The sequence below is a fragment of the Lycorma delicatula genome, chromosome 1, assembly GCF_047948215.1.
Source record: "Lycorma delicatula isolate Av1 chromosome 1, ASM4794821v1, whole genome shotgun sequence".
Lineage (NCBI taxonomy): Eukaryota > Metazoa > Arthropoda > Insecta > Hemiptera > Fulgoridae > Lycorma > Lycorma delicatula.
This window is the reverse complement of record NC_134455.1, coordinates 196,572,792-196,588,875: the sequence shown is the minus strand read 5'-3', so window position 1 is coordinate 196,588,875 and position 16,084 is coordinate 196,572,792. Positions and strand designations below refer to the sequence as shown.

Genomic DNA, 16,084 nt, shown 5'->3' with positions numbered 1-16,084 from the left:
ACATAGAAAACTCTTGACCAGACCAGCATTAAAAAATACAAAAAGGTTAGTGGTCACAAAGAAAGAGGGAGGTACCCCTCAATATATAAAAAGTAACATAATTATCTGGAAACTAGTGTGTATTCACCTAGAGATACAAATATAATTGTAGTTTGAATATTACCTCAACATGCAAATTTAACAAATAGAAGATTAAAAACCACAAACTCAACACTTAAACAAGCTTTACAAATGCACAAGATTTAAAAAAAGAAGTATGTATTACACAAAAAATAGAATTAAGTGTGCTATTTATTAACCAGTAACAAGAGGTTTCCTAACCACTTCAAAAAGAGCATCGTCTAATAATAGCACCATGTGCTATATCACTGGACTATTATCTTGATAAGATTTGGAGAATTTTTCCAGATGTATTGAAAATTAGTCATGATTTTTATTTTATTTTATAGAAGCATAAATATTATATAAATTTATGTATTAAATAATTAATTATTAACTGCCAAAAGAGAATAAATTTACAATAATATAATTAACTTTTCTTTTTAAAAAAATATCCCTAGTTGAAGATTCACAATCCAGTTTTCATGAAAGAACTTCTTTCTTTTCTTATGTTTACTGTACCTGACTATTGCATGAATTTGGCTTTTAAGTTATTTAATGATTTGATCAATCTTAATAAAAAGATTTATTATTTTCTATAAATGATAAATAAATATTTTATATAATACATTTTTTGATCTCATCAGGAAGGAGAAGGAAGATATTAATTCAGAAATAAAATATAAGGAAAATTTGCCTGGACAGATCAGTCAAATGTATTGATTGTAAGAACTGTGGTAAAAATTCATATTACAAAATTATTTAATAAAAAAAATTTAAGTTTTTAAGGATCTAACAAAACTTAAAAATAAGAAATGCGTGAAAATTAATACATTAAACATGTAACGATATTAAATAAAGTGAATAATTACAAAATAAAGAATTTTGTTGAGTCCATACTTCTGAACATGTTGCACAAAGATGTAAAAAATTCAGATTATTAAAATATTTTTGAACCGATATTCTTTTAAAAACTCAGTTTCTATACAAAACATTGTAATGTTTTTCTGCCAGATATTTATCCATCTGTTTTATTTGGGATTGGTCAAATACCTGAAACCTATATTTGGGTTTGACTATTTATCAGTTTTCAAAGTATTAAATTCTCAACAGTTTGTTTGAAATTTATATATTTTTATCGCAATTAAAAAAAACATAATTTACAGCTCTCCAAAAGTACGTTTACATGGTACCAAATTTTTTAACTTCTCAGATATTACTAGATACAATACAGGGAACCTACTTTATTCGAGTTTTAAAGTTTTTATCACAAAATTTTCCCCTTAATTTGGGCCCAAGAATTTCAGTACGGCCTTATTTCACCTCTGGAGCTTAAATCGGCGCGAAATATTTTGCTAGCAGTAATTTGTAAACGACCGTTAGGACAGTTGTTTGTTTTAGGACTTAAGTATTTAATTTCCCAAATCAGCTTCCGAAGAATTAAGGTGCAATTTTGTATCGTTATAAATTTGTAGGGATAATACATACTTTTTATGCAAGAGGTTAGGTGTGAATATAATTTAACACTCCCAATTAGAGTAACGTATTTGCATTACTCGATATCTTAGAATAAAAAGTAATTTGTTATTATATTCTAAGTTATTTTCTGTGGTTAAAATTATGTACACTATTACGAATTTATCTTTACAATTACAAGCTGTATTTGTGCAGATGTTACAAAGAAAGATCGTACTTATTTTTTATATTGCAAGTAAATAATTACTCAATTAAGACGTAGAGGTAGTTTATATTTCAATGTAAATAATTTCACTTCACTTTAAACTGACAATTATAAACTGTAACTGATATAATCATTACAAACTAGAACAGGCAAGTACATCAGCTTTATTAGAGAGTATTTTTTAATCTTAAAAATGTAGACGTAAACTTTAAACTTTTATTAGTCATAGAAATACATTCACTGTTATCGGTTGATTGTGTGCGTACACGTTTATCCCAACAATCTTTATAAAGTTGAATATTTGTGGTTTACAAATTAAAAATAATTATCTGCACCTTGAAGATATAAATTTTCATTTTAAATAAATAATAACAAAATTTACAGCCGCATGCTTTCATCACAGTGAATGTCAATCAACAAACGAATGAAGTTATAGTACTAGTTAAAAGTTGCAATACTACTTTTCACACGTCATTCAAATCTGTCATGTGATTATCAAGTAAATGTTAAAAAGTTACGAAAGATTGATGCACTACCGTGGCGTTCTCTAGTGGAAGTTATTTATTTGGTATGTTGCTGTTTGTACATTTAAGTGACGTAAATGGAGGGGGTTTCGTCTGTTGATCAGGCGATTTTTTGGACCAATCAGAGTTAAGCAACAGGTAAGGTGGATGTGTGTATTTCAATTCGTAAGGAAGTTCGTTGGTATTGCTGCAGCTAAGTTTATTTTAGTTTTTGGTGATTTTAGGTGATTTAAAAGTGCATAATATGTGAAAACAGTGCTCCAGATTACCAGTGTATAATGTGTGAACTTGTGTTATGCATTTTCTTTTAAGATTTATACAAATACTACATTCAGTGATCTTCATTGTGTAAGTTTGAGTTTTTATATTTATAATTTACAATATTAACTTGAAAATTAGCATTTATATCTTTTGTATTTTCTCCCAAATGTTTAATTTTCTATTCCTCTTCTTCAATTTACAGTTGATAACGCACTTTTATTTGAAATCTTGGGTAGATTAATAAAATGCATCATCTCAAGTTGTTACTGGATGGACTTTGTCCAGTGTTGTGTTTTAGTTACCACTGTTCTTAATAAACATTACGTAATATTATAGATTTGGTTAAATTTTAATTATAAAAACGTATCTGTTAATCTTGTCCGTTTAAAACACAGTATAAACTGCCTTGCAGTCAAATAGAAGTAGGTTTATTGTGTTTGAACGAGCCTGAAATTATAAAATTTAACCAGAAATCGTGGGTTAAAAGTATAATTAAAAAAGTCAAAGTAATGGGTTGTTGCATACTAGATATATTCAGTATTTTGGAGCTAAAGAAAATGTACAATAATATTTAGCTTACTGAAATTATACCTGTTACTGTGGTAGCATCTGGGTATTAATTATTCAGTCGAAAAATGTAGCTGTAAAAGTTGTATAGTGGTGTGAATGGTATGTTAATGTTTATTTTTATGAATTAATGTTTAGCGCCTGTTAGTTTTTTGCATTGATATTAAACTTTAAAATTTGTTATTTAATAAATAAGTTGTGGGGTTCAGTTATGATTGTTCCCTTTATATTGTATCTAGTTTCACCATATCGTATTTCATGATTTGTTTCATGTGGGTATAATTTAAATTTCCATATATTATTGATATTGGAGTTGTATTTGTGAAATAATCTAGTTTGGAAAATTTATCAATGTCTTTAACTACTGTATGCAATTTGGATTTAGTTGTCTAAATGATATAACATCATTATATCATTTATAATGACCTACTGAAGTATTAATTAAAATCAATTCATATAAGCATAATAAGAATGGTGGTTAAAACTGAAATAATTTCTTATCTCTTGGAACAGAATAAATAGAAAAGTAAAAAGAATTTTGTAACTAACAGTTGTGCAGTGAACTTTGAATTCAAATGTGTTTTGTTATTGGAAATTATTTTTACTTTTTTTCTTGTTACAATCTTTATGATTACGTATTTAAAAGAACCTTATAAATTTTTCATTTTAAGTGAAAAGTATGTGTAGTATATAATAGTATGTATGCTGATTGAGGTGGTTTAATAATAATAATAATAATCAGTAATTATTATTGCAGATTATTAATAAAAAATATTATGATTGAAAATAATTTAGGATTCTTAAAGAACTAATGGAACTGTTAAAAGATTACTTTTAAAATAGTGCTCTTGTTTATTTCAATATAAATTAAAAATTATTAAATTTAAATTACATTTCTCAGCTATAAAAACTTTCCTTCTAAATGTTTGCTGTTAGCGTCATAAGTCCACTACACGAAATTATTTTAACATAAGGATACAGACATAATTTGAAACAAACTTGTGTGACTCATAAATATGCTATCAATAAATAATAATTATGTATTAAATATTTTTATATAAATACCTCAGGATATAGATAGACCATATTTCTTAGGATAATGCAAGTATGAATTTTTAAAATTTATTAATAATTGTAAGATTCTTAAACCTTATCTGTGGTTCAACCAAGTATTTTAAGCAGTAACTCTTATACCTTTTCCCTCATTTCATATTATTATGGGAGTACAAAACTTTTTTAAAATTTACAACTCGGCAGCTATTTTATTAAGTTATTCATATACAACTAAAAAACAAAACTACTACTTGTGTGTAGATAAGATTGAGACGTAAATTTATAAAGTTTTAAAAAAATTGGAAGGTTATCGTTAGAGTTTTTTTTTTTTAGTTAGACTTGCTGCTTTTATTTTTTAAAGAAAAAATTTAGTTTAATAAGGGTTTAAATAACATCACAATTATTATTTATCCATCATTATGCTAAAAATAATTATGAAAACTGGTTAAATGTATGCAAGAAGCATATTAAAAGTTATAATGGGGATTTGTAGCTATTGACTAGTAACTGAGATTATCTGTTCTTGATAAGAGTTTTTTTAATATGTCATTTTTTACCCAGAAATAATGATTAAAATTAAGATATTTTTTTTTTGTTGAATGAAATTTTTTAAATTTTACCAATTTTAGATGGAGAGTAATTTTTGATTATTTTGTTTGTATGAAATATTGCTCTTACTTTCATGTTTGGTGTGTGAAGCTTGGTTTTAATTCTGTGAGTTATAACAGGTAAATATCATTTTGAAAAATTTTATAATGAATATTATTATTATATTTGTTAAAATAAATATGTTCACATAATTGTTAAAGAAGACTATTGTATAGAAAATAAAACTGCTGTAGACGAACTACTTACAGCATTTAATGTAAAAGGAATTATTGTTGTAGCAGTGATGTGTACATTATATAGCAGAGATAAATATTAAAAATTAAAAACCATGACTGCCTAAAAAAACATTGCTGACAAACATTGATCTTTAATATAGGATAATTAAAGAAACAGGATTTTAATATAAAAGTGTAAAACGGACAGGAAAAATTCTAATTAGTCAAATGTTAATAAATTATTTTGGCTTATCCAAAGAAAATTTAAGTTCAATAATAATTATTATAATCAAATTAGAGTTTGTTGCACATAATGTACTGGTTTTATGTTTTGTACAGAAATACTTACATGTAGGCTCCCGAACATATTACCTTCATTGGGATATTATGTCACAGAATTGGGTTAATAGATATCCACTATAATTACTTTAGGCTGTTTGAAGAATTAAGTACCAATTAAGTTGCTACTAAGAGATATTAAGTAACTTAACATAATGTGAAAACGTTCCATCATTGTTAGATTAAAAATTACACAATTTTTTATTTTAATGACACAAAATTTTCAAAAAGGCTTTTAATAAGCCATAAATTATAATGCTTTTTTTTTATTTGTTTTAGAAGGAATCCTCAGTAAAACTGGAGGTTGTTTTTTCATTGTGGTTATCAGTTTGTGTTATTGCTAGGAGTGTATATTGAAGCTTTAGTGTTCCTTTTTTGAGCACATGTAGAGTTTCCAGACAATGATAATGTATTTGCTAGTTGTCTCTATAAGGTGGTTGGCAGATTTTGACATGTTGTTATGGAGTGCTTTTATGTTTTCATTATATCCTTTGAGCTGCATCCCATTTGTCTAGTGTAGAACATTTAGGTTTGAGTTTAATATATGCATTTCAGCTCCAATTGCAGTTTCATATTGCATAAATGGAGCATGGGTCAAGTAATGATATAATGAAGACATAAAAGCAATCCATGACATCAAAATCTACACTTGTTCTCATACAAATAAATAACCAACATCAATAAATAACATTCATTCACAAAAATTAGGTACAAAATGAACAAAAACAGTTACATATGAAAACTGTTCTGTACCACATACTGAATATTATGTATTTTCATAACTAAAAAAATATAATAATAATAAATCTTATCAGCCAACACCTTAGTGGAAAAAACACCAAAACCAATGTCATTGAAGATGACTAAAAGTGTAATGTACTTATTCTAAAGTACAAGTAAAGTTGTTTAGGTTTGACATTAAACATTAAAAAAATATAACTTTTTTAATTTAATTTTCATTATTTTAGAGAGCGTAGCGTATTGTAAAGTTTTTGTAGTTTTTATATTTGTCAGGATACTAGTTGCTGCAGACTGGGAAGCTAAGTTTTGAATAAGATTCAACATAATTTTCTGTCAGTATGGTACATATTTAGGGTAGAGTAGCATTTAAGACTGGATGTTAAACTATTTACTGCATTTCAGAGCATTAAATTTGAGTTTAGAAATTTACAGTAGGAAAAGAAAATTATAGAAATCCTACTATATAGATTTAATTTTTTATTCCCAATTATTTTGTTTATCCTATGGATTTTTCACTTTTATTTAACTAATGTATCTGTTAGGTTCAACAGCTATGGTTGGTACAACCATTTAGAATTTTAATTAACTCACAATCACACAATTTTAGACTGATTCCTTAATTCTCATTCATCAACTAGTTTTTATAATGTTAGTATTTTTTTTTTAAATATTGTAACTTTATCTTAGGTAATTTATTGTTGACACTTTTTTATTTTCCTTTAGCTGCCGAAAGTAAAAGTATTTATTATATATGATAATTTCCTATATTTGCATATATTTATTTATTTATTAAGTAGAATTCAATATTATAACCAGATGGACTTAGGTGAAGATTACATTAAGTATTAATATAATAAAAATAATTGCACTATACATTATGAATATTTACATTAAGTAGATTCACACAATACATCTGAACTAAAGATTAACCATTTAACTTTCAATAATTAGTAATATTTAAACAACTGCTAATGTGGCTGGATCATGCTATAAAGAAAAAAACAAAAAATAATTTGTATGGAATTTAGGTGCCTCCAAGAGAAGCCTAGAGTTCAGGTTATCACTTCCGTAACTCTTTCCTCACTGCAGATTATGATTAGATTAACAACTTGTATATTCAAGAGTTAATGTCTGTTACTATCATCAAATATTTACTGATAGCTTCCCTTTCAGGAAACTTCTTTTAATCCTACTCTAGCACAGCTTTCAGTAAGGTAAATTGCTTCTCCATATTCTATCTTACTGTATTAAGAAAAATTTCAACATCAGAAAGTTTAAAAATCCAATCCTTAAGACTACATATGAAATAAATTTCTATTTTCCTTTATAAGAGTATATACTGTAGTTATATAACTTAAGTACAAAGTAACAATAAGTTCTTTTAAACATTTGACCCTTAGGTTTAGATAAAAGACAACAAAATTCCGATTGTAAACTATACCTGGCTATATAATATATTGATTGTTGTTTCGGCTCCTGACAACAAATTTTTAAAACCTTATGTACAAACAAATGTCTAATGGCAAAATTTTGGCATCCATAAATAATTGAAAAGTGTGTTGAAACCTTTACTTTTTACAGATTAAATGTATAGTCATTTTCAGGACAGTGATCAAAGTTTTAATCCTTTGACCCCAACATACAATTCCATACAGCAATAGCGACCCTATGAGTGCATGATACACACATTTTAAAACAGATTCTGATATGTAAAAAAGAAATAAAAAAATTAAGTATTCTAAAATGTTTAATCATTTGAATTTTCAGTTCGTTAATTGTATTGAGCCGTGATAACCCTTGATAAATTATTAACCCTAAATACTTTATTTTTTCAATATCCTCTATCACAATACATTAACACAATTAGTTACAAGCTTTTCAATACAATTCTGACATCTGTAATATAATGGTTCATCAACTTTAGTATCTTTACTTACATTGAAATCAATATTTTGTTTTTTCATTAAGCACCAAATAGTTAGCGTTAAATCAATATCTTAGTTTGTCTATGTCTCACAGAACACCCCTGTCATCCTGCAGAACACCACAAGTTACAAATTCCAATCTACTAACAGTTGAGTATATATATATATACTCAACTGTTATTATAAAAAATAGACTTTTGTTGTTTTGTGTTATTATAATCAATAAAGTGATATCTACAAAACATTGAAGTGATTGCTTATATAACAAATTTTCTAGTTATTTGACACCAAATTTCATTAATACATTTAATTTTTGATACTGTAATGTTAAGAACATAATTGTTTTCACATTTGCTCTAAGTTATTACTCATCAAGATTTAGTTGTGCTTAGGTTTATTATTAATTGGCTTGCCTCATAACAAACTTTCTTGATGAAGAAATGAACTTTTGTGATATAATCTCATTTTTATATTGAAGAATGTATTTTTGGTATCATCATCGGGTCTCAGTTAAATTCCTGCTGAGGACTCCTGACATTAGGTAGTTAATTGGTCTAAAATTTGGCATTATATAATGTTCCTTCACGCATGAAATTGAAATCTATCTTTCTTCTTTTATTGTCATATTGTTTATTTTGGAATAACATGGTAGTTCTTAATTCATCTTTTTAAATCTTTATTTTTAATAAATTTATAAGAATCATTAATGCTTAAAGGATATTATTCTTTGTAGTTCTAATGAAAATACTTGTTAAGTGAATGCAAGTAGAGAATATTTCTTATATGAGTTCTTTTTTTTATCTTATTTGACTACGCAGATCAGGTGTGTTAACAATAAATATATACTAAATGAACTATTACTCATCTCATACAAGTCAAGATTTCACAAGTGAACTCGATCAATGCTAATCGATCGATTTTATATATTAAACTATAATATAACTAATTGTAAATTTTTGTATTAGTTGTCTCATGCATGTTATAGAAGCAGTAACCGCCATTGCCTGTTAATTTTTCAAACAGATAACATGTACAAATGATAAATATACAATATATGTCTTGTTAATAAAAGTATTAACAAATTATATTTCTGTTGACTAATATAACCTATCAATGTTATATTTAATTAAAACCAAAAGTATTAATTTGTAAGTTGAAGAATGAAGACAGGTTTCATTTTATTACATTTTGCTGTACGTATTTTTGTATAGATGGAATGTAAAATCTGACTCCATAATTATAAACTTTCCATTTTAAGGTAAATAATACTATTTGCACACAGTAGAGTTTATATAAAAAGTAATTGAAAAATGATTTGTCTTGATTGTTAAATGTTAACAGTAGTTCAGTCCTATGATTGTGTTACATAAATTTTATGCTAATATTTATGTCATTTATTAATAAAAATCTTAGATGTTTTGGATTTAATTAATTGTAATTTTACTGATGTTATGTAAAGCAACTTTAAAAAATAGCATTTGAAGTGTTTAAACCTAGATATCAGTCTGATATTATTCCAGCTTGCAAATTATCAGTGATACAACCTAGGCATTACCAGTAGTAAAAACCTAGGCAGCACTACAGAACTTTCACTTAATATTTGTGGGAAAGTATGCATTTCTCTTCTTCACCAAAACCGTATATTTCCAGTCACTGACTCTTGTTACCAAGAATTTTCTAATAAAAATACTATTACGCTATTACAATACTTCTGCCACATTCAAAGTTCCCAAATAAGAATATTTTTTGTATAGTTTTAAATTTTACTAAGTAAAGGCTTGAATTTTAAAACAAGATTTTAACGCTAGAGGCTTGAATTTTAAAAACAAGTACCAGTTGATTAACACTTTTATTAATTGGTATACAGTGGAAGAAAGTATTTTTCCATATCCTGTGCATTTTAATCCAAATAATTAATTATAGTTAGTTTACTTCCAAATAGGAAAAGAAACTCATCCATGTGTACACTTCAAATGAGCTGTTGTGTTATTAAGCTTAAAAAAAAGTGTATGATCAACTAGTAACATTATTAGCTTGCATGTAGTTCAAGAAGATTTTTTTTGCAATTTAAAGTAATCTAATGTTAAATTTTTTTTTTTTATGGTAATTGGGTGAATCTCTGTTAAATTATTAAGTAGTGATGAGTTCAGAGAATCAAGTTTCTCTAAAAATGTTTTTGTGATTAATGTTGTCATAATTCAGTTTTTCAAATGTATGAAAGTTACATTAATTGTTTGTAACAAAAGAAGTGTAATTATTTTTAAATAGTAATTTTATCAGTAAAAGAGTGAATCTAAAATTAGGTGTTTAAAATTAAACATTTTTTCTTTTACTGTACATATTTAATTAGTCACTACTGTTTTGGTTTGGCAGATTGCCATATTTATTTCCTATGAGGGTCATACTAAGAATTAAAATGAGTCTGACTTAGTATAAATAACTCATTTATTACAGTATCTCTTTTAATTGAATATCTTAGGATCAGCAATAACTCTTTATTTATACAATATGAATTAGAATTTTTCCGGCTTTGATTTGGATGCGCGACATGAATTATCATTAAAACATTATTTGCTGACCTTTCAAATATACCTCTATCTATATTTTTTAGATTTCTCTGAATAGATTATTAAAATTACATGGCACTCCTACTCTGGCCGTGCTAGAGTAACAGTGTATGTAATTTTAAACTGCATGCTGGTTATCATATGGTTAATATTTTGTTAACTAAGGTACAAATTTGTTAAGACATGAAGGTTACATAATATATATATATATATATATATATATATATATACATATATAATGTTTATGGAAGTCCTTGTCAAAAGAATTAGTTGATTAGATTACAGATGTAAGTTTTTTTTATTTTGCTTTTAGTAACAAATTACTGATACTGTCTCCAGTGATTCACTGTTTAAACATTTTTTCATATCCAAAAAAGTCATTAGAAATTAACAAAAGATTGCACCAAATTATTCAGCAAAATGTCTTTTGTAATATGTAATGTTGTTATCTTTATATCAAATTTATTACTTATTCAACCTCATTATACAAAAACTTAATTTTATCTGCTGCAATTCTTTTTTTTTTGGCATGATGGTCAGTGACAAAATTTAGGAAGGTTGAAACAAATCTATACTCATTAGATGGTTGTCCCACAGGCAGGAAATATAAATTTAGCCAGGAAAAGTCTGGAAATTTTCGAAAAAATCAGGAAAAATTGCAAAAAATTTCAGAGGATTGCATTTTTGTTACCGAGTTAGGATTATGTTAGTTATTAATAAAGTATTTTTTAAGTAATGTCAAAATATATTTGATACACTTTTCCATAGTCAGGAAGTTGTGACACCATCGCCCAGCACATTGCAACTACATGCATCAAGCAGCCGTTAACATGTCCTGTTCTTGCATACATTCCCAATTATTCTTTTATATTGAATTTGGAATATTCCAAATTGTAATTAATCTTTTCACTGGTGGAATTTTAACAAACAGTTACCATTGAAAAATTTAAAGGTTGTTAACAGTTTTCTAGAAATTTCTCCCAAACCACCATGAATCTTTATTGTATTTTAATTGCCTTTAAATGGTTTCTAAAAACTGTTTAATGAAGATATTGGTGCAACTTTTAAAATTATGTTTCCTGATTGTTGTATAGCATTAAAATTCCAGCTTGGAGCTATAAATGCTCTTATGTCATTAATTTGTTTTTTTTTTTTTGCACCATACTTTGATGGTATTCTGCAAATACGCTAGGATAATAATGACAAAATATTTTTCAAGTTAATGACATTAGTTTTTTTTTTTTTGTATGAAGTAAGGTGTTTTGTTCTAAATTTCTTATCTGTATTACTTTTAGTCACAGTGATTTTGGTTTTCCGTTAAGTTATGATATATATTCTTTGTTAAATTGAAATCTGTGTTTATTAGCATTTTTATACAGACCAAGTTATTAAATATTGTGTTTTGTTTATTTTTAGTTTAGTTTTGTGAAAAAGTTTTAGCAATCTTAGGTATGAGGCAACTATTTTTAAAAATTGCTTTATTTAGTTTTTATTCCTATTTCTGTTTCTTTTAGTTACCAAGATGTTTATTTTTATGCAAGAAACTTATTAAATATTGGTTTTTTTTGTACATTGCAATGTAATTTACTGAAACAATTTTAAATGTATATTATAAAAAATCATTATAAATTAACTTTAAAAATTAATATAATAATAAATAAATAAAAAATTTTGAGTTGGGCAGCTATGGAGATGGTGAAGGCTTCAAAAAAATAAAATATCTAAAAAATTTGCGTAGTAAATGGCAATAGCATAACATTATGACAGTCAGTAAATTTTTACAAAATTGGTCAGGAAAAGTCGGGAAAAATGAAGTTTCCATTGAAAAGATTCAATACCAAAATACTTTTAAAGTAATTTTTTGGCATTTATGTGTTAATTGGCAATAATGTGTTTTATGCATTTTGTGCATTTATGTGTTTTGTTTTAAATTAACATTTGGAACATTGTAACTAGTATTTTATATGGTACCAATCATTTATATTTATTATGAGACTAATAGATGTTTGTTATTCGTCCCTTGATAGCAGCCTCATATTGGTTTTGTAAATTTCTGTTCGTTAACATTTGTTTTTTATTTAAATATTATGTTCAGATCGGTAAAATTTTCTTCCCTCTCAGACCTGATCATAGAATTTCTTAACTAGATTAAACAACCCACACAGCATATTGCTTGCTGCCCAGATATAGTTTGCTTATATAGGCAAACTTAACATTTATGATATGTCTAAATAAAATTACTTGCCTAATATAAAAATTATATTTTGTCAATAAATTTACTTTCTTTCAATCATCTTTCTGAACATAATAGACATGTTTTTCATGAATATTTAAGTTTTTTGAGAACAGTTGCATATTACAAATTTCAATGCTTTATTCTCATCCAAAAAAACATTTTTTAAGAACTAGGTGACTATCTAAATCTTGCTAATAAGTTTACTTCAAATCATTTTTAAATACATAATAAATGAAATTGTTTTTCATGAATTGCTTTTGAAAGCAATTGCAGACGGACAAATTTCAATGTTTTATTCCCACCCATAAGTCTATAGGCTTCTCAGTCAATTAAATCTTCAACAAAAGGGTAGCTCACTTTCAACTGAAAATCTACATTTATAAATAAATATTTAAAAAATGATCGCTTAAGGATGACTTGTGTGTGTCAGTCAGTCGCACAACTAACAGCTGTTATGACTTAGCAGCAAATATAAGTATTGGTTTTAATTATTCCTGTAGGTTCCATTCACTAATCTGTCCACCTTTCTGATACAACTCCATAAAGAGGCAGTTCAGCAAATTGATAAAATTTATGGCTAGAATTTTATCTGAGTTTTCTCTGAAACCCCTACCACTATTGTAAAAAGATGTACAACTTTCTGGTAGATCACATACCAAATAATTCATTTTTTTTGAAGGCTGTTCAAAACAAGTATTGCAAGTTGTGGAGAATTGGCCTTATATATTTGATTGATTAAAGAATGTACATGTATAAGGAAAGACAATGGAATAGGTTGACCCCTGCTTTGACCACCAGACATGTATATTTTTCAATGAGTTTGTAGCTGAAAAACTTGTATTTATTAATATATTTAAACTTAGATTTGCCAATGACTGCTCTGAAAAACTTCATTGTTGCTTTAAATAACAAGCACGGTCTCATTTTATTCCCTAATCAATTTTTGCAGACCTGTCCAATTTCACTAACAGCTAAGGTTCAGATCTGGAAATTTGTAAACCAAAGATAAGTCTTTTTTTATTATTATAGTCGATAAAGTTTTAGTATTGTTTTTTTTTAAAGAAAAAACTAATAGTCGGTTATCTATTGTAAAAGTACGATAGTCAGTCTATCATAATATGAGTTTATATCATGTTATACATAAATATAACTAATTATTGATTAACACATACATATGGGAACATAATAGTAATTATAATTATGTATTGTAGGGATGCCAGATCTTGTTTTTCCCAGAGTTCTACATTTTTCTAGCAAGTTTTATTTTACATGCTTTTACTTCTCTGTAATCTGTTTTAATAATTCAAAGAAATGATAGTCCTGAATACCTTTAAAATAAGTTAGTGCAAAGTAAATTATTTGTTAATTGAGAATTAGTAATTTTTCACATACTGTCGACAATGCAACCACCAATATCCAAATTAATAATATTCACAGAGAAAATGCAACAGGAGGTTGTATTCTTATCTCCTATTTCCCTGTTTTCCTTAATCTTATAATTAAGATTATTTTGGTTTTAGCATCTTAGCTTTTGCCTGTCAATTATGTCTTGACCATATATTTATATAAAAACTGCTATCGTGATAACATATTGAGTTGGAAGAAGCTTCTTTTCAATGCTGTTGCTTCCTATATTATATTAATGCAAATGATAGTGAGAACTAACAATGTTCTTACTTAGTGCTTACTTAACTAACAATTGTACCATATTATTAAGCATCCATTATACAAAAATATTCTCTGCTATTGAATATACTCTGTATATTTCACATTCATTCAATTTGCTGATTAAAAATACTATTACCCAGATGAATTCACAATCTTATCCAGATCCTAACTTGGTATCAGCTCAAGAAAAAGCTAAAGTATCATCAGGTTTTTTTGAAGAAATGGGAGGAAACTTTCAAGTGTGCAGAATCAGGACCCATGGAAAATTGAACCCACTATAAACTGTAAAAAAAAAGATTTAATATTCTTGGACAGTATGTGAAACAGTACAGCCAGTACAAAGGACACAAAGCAAATGGAAAAGGAAACCAGGTTACCAGCAAATTATCTAATTTATTTGTTAATTTGAAGAAGCTGTCAGAATGTGACGCTGTTACGGTGAGTGAATTATCATTGGTATATCATTGTGTGAAACACAACCAAAACCACACTGTGGCAGAACAAAATCTGTGGTTAAAAGCATCCTTGGCCTAAAGTGTCAATGATTTTCTATAAATCATGAAGCCCTCAGAAAAAAGCACCTACAATTTCCTTTTTACCACAGATGCTTCTAATTAAGGAAAGAAAACTGCTTCTCATTTGTGTTAAATTGAACTTTTCAGAGTCTGCTGTAGTAATTTCTGAAATGCTTCTGGACAGTTTCAAAACTCAGTGTCTTGATAACAAAAATGTTTCTGCCTTTAGTGTAGATAATGCAATCATCTATGTTTTTCAGCTGCTCAAATCAAAACTGTAATATTACAAAGGCCAACTGCTCAAATCATGTACTACATAATACAATTAAATTTGCAACTGACAGTTTAGATCAAATTTAGTTAACATCAAAATTTTTGTTTTTAAAGTTTATAGCCATTTTTCAGTGACTGTCAAAAGGAAGAGATTTAACACTAGCAGTAGAGTGGTGGAGAACTGGTTTGGTATAAGCAGTTTTTTCAAAAGCATTAATGACTGCCCCAAATTCTTTTCCAACGTCTTTTTCCTAACAAAAAAAGTAGTCTGTTATTATACTTGAATTTATTTGGTAATGTTGGACACAACTAGACAAAAATTGTGAAGAAACACAATGTAAGGGTTTTTGAATTGTAGAAAACAGTGAAACTGGTAACTCAATTGAGCACATCCTAAAAAATCTTTGTCTCAATATTCTCAAATTAGAATTTGCAATGTTACTTGGAAAAAATATGACTTTGACTTTACATCCAATTTTATTTATGAGGTTACAAAACTTTTCATTGTGCCATGAAATTGATAAGAGTTTAGAAACTGCAGTAAAATTATTTCGGTTACAAGAAAAAGTGAATTTAGATGACTTTATGAGGAATTTTGTGAGAATAGGTGTATTTTGACAGAGGAAGTGATATTGCTAAATGGGTTCAACGAAGTCCCAACAAAAACTGCACTGAATATTCTAAAAGTAGTTAATTTTTATTTAGCATTCCAGGTTCAAATGCTTTTGTTGAGATAGTATTCTCATTAATGTGCAACAAATAGACTGGTGTTAGGAACAGAATCTCCTTTTCTGTGTTGCAATTTTTTTTA

General features: G+C 27.0%; 1 long non-coding RNA gene across 1 annotated transcript in view; it reads left to right on the top strand.

The window, feature by feature from the left end:
- Positions 1–1,922: 1,922 nt before the first annotated feature.
- Positions 1,923–16,084, top strand: part of LOC142326919 (uncharacterized) — a 110,486-nt gene continuing 96,324 nt past the window's right edge. The window contains exon 1 of the long non-coding RNA XR_012756879.1: positions 1,923–2,652. This is a non-coding gene — a long non-coding RNA (uncharacterized LOC142326919). The remainder of the gene's footprint in view (positions 2,653–16,084) is intronic.